Source organism: Electrophorus electricus, chromosome 8, assembly GCF_013358815.1.
Source record: "Electrophorus electricus isolate fEleEle1 chromosome 8, fEleEle1.pri, whole genome shotgun sequence".
Taxonomy (NCBI): Eukaryota; Metazoa; Chordata; class Actinopteri; order Gymnotiformes; family Gymnotidae; genus Electrophorus; species Electrophorus electricus.
This window is the reverse complement of record NC_049542.1, coordinates 23,447,216-23,449,543: the sequence shown is the minus strand read 5'-3', so window position 1 is coordinate 23,449,543 and position 2,328 is coordinate 23,447,216.

The following is a 2,328-nucleotide window of genomic DNA, read 5'->3' as shown; positions in this document are numbered from 1 at the left end:
TCACCCCTTTCCCTTCACACCACATGTCACTCTATTAACACTGCATTCCAAAGACTCATCAGCTTGGTCAGAGTGGAGTACATGCTATGAAAATGTCCAAGCCCATTTTCTGGTGTTGAAACCATACTGTGAAAGTGCCATAACTCAAGTCAGCCCACATGCTGCTACCATTGCGCATGTTCTGATTAAGGCCATTGGACACATGGAGAAGCACACTGGTTGTAATGCACCATGGGATCAAACCACCAATTCTTTGTATCCTGATGAAACTAATCTAAAAGCATGTTTCAATTGCAAAACTTTAAAAACACAAGTACTGTTCTCTAAAAAAAAAACAAACAAACATCTGATCTACACAGATGAACTGGTAGAGGGAGCTTCTTGAGCAGTCTGAGCTAGGAAGATAGTGAAGTAATGAGTCAGTACAGCATAAAAGCTATGGAAATCTTAGAGTAGTATGAGCATTTCATGCATAGGCATGGAGGCTGAGTTTTCCAATAGCGCTGTCCCTGCAGAAGCTTGAGAGCAAACAGGCTGAAGTTGGATCAGAGACCTGACAAACATTTCTCAGAGCAGAACTGATTCTCAGTGAGCCACACAGAGAAATATCTCCACAAATAAATAAGGCATGTCTGGTAGCAACACTGAACAGACGCAGAGTAGGATCTTATCTTTCATATTTTCACAGAGGATAAGATCATTACTGACTCTATTATAACCTGACTCACTAAATGCTTTCTTGTTGTAGATAGATAGATAGATAGATAGATAGATAGATAGATAGATAGATAGATAGATAGATAGATAGATAGATAGATAGATAGATAGATAGATAGATAGATAGATAGATAGATAGATAGATAGATAGATAGACAAAAAGAAAAAAGCAACAGACAGAAACTGAGAGAGAGATAAAGACATGTAGCTCAGAGATGTAATTTAGCATGGTAAAGGGCAGGGGGCATTTGATTTCAGACTTCTTGGCTCTGCAGTGTATGTGTGGCTGGCTCAGCTTGTGCCCTGACCAGACCCAGCTAATGGCCTTATTGTGTTAGTCTGCTCTCGGGGCCCGCCCCTCCCAACCAGTCCTGTGGGGCTGTAATCTAATATTCCCTTTCCATGCGAGGTATTGTGCATTTTTAGTTCTGCAGTGCTGCAGACCTTAGCCCCTCCGCAGGAATGCAATGAGGCCTCACGTCCACCCCGCCAGGAAGCCGCCAAACGTCTCCGGATTCTTTATACCTGTGCACTATTACCCGTTAATATACAAACACTCACACATGCACACACACCCACAAGCGCGTCCAGAGAGGTGACGGAAAAGCGTCACTTAGAGGAGCTCAAACACTAGACAGCTGTCATCGCTACAAAGCACAAAGCATTTCTCCTCCTCCTCATCCCCCCCTGCCTCAGTATACATGTATATGTGAAAAGAGGGATGGGTTTGTTGCAGTCTCCCACTGTTATCAATAAATAACAGTGATGGTAAGAAGCATTTTTCTCAGAGCAAGGTGTATGTGAATGTGTATGTGAAATGCAGGAATGCAGAGCCACACTCCGCATGGCCTGACTCCAAAGTGTTTTGATCTCAGTCGCACGTGAGTCAGACGTGACTGAAGCCTTTTGCACACCCGTTAGACAGGGAACGCTCGCTCAGGGAATGTATTTTTTGGCCCCCAAAGTAAAGACCTGGACATAATGAACAGGGGAACAGAGATGAGTCTAGAAGAGAAAGTAGGCCAGATGGACAGCACTGCAGCAGGAACGCAGACCATTACATCACATCCATACGTGATGTCACTTTAAGGTAGCAGCAGCATCCTGTTTGCGTGTCTGCGTGTGTTTGTGCGTGTGCGTGTGTTTGCATGCATCATTATAAAAGTCACTAGCACTGGCTGAGATTTTCCTTTCGATTGTCAAATGAACAAAAACACCTCACTGCTTCTGGCCTTCATCGTGTCATTTTTAGCAAGCACAGAAAAAGAGGAGGAAGAAGAGAAAAAACAGCCTTTATTACAGAAGGCACAGATGCAGGGGCAGATTAGAACGGGTGGAGAGGAATAAATCAACCAAAACTCTTGATGCTAATAAAACAGAAAGCTGAGAGCTGTGGGCTTGGGCATGGCTTTGGATGTGGGAGAGACTACAGGTGTGGGCGTGGCTAAGGATGTGGGCGTGACTACAGATGTGGGCATGGCTGCAGCTTTCAACAGTGCTGAGGTGAGGTCGGTTAAAGCAGCAGGAAAAGCGACTGGGAGTCTGGCAGAGGCTACTGTCTGTCTCGTTGTTATTAGATCAGCTTCCAGGCACCGGTCTCTAGTATCCATC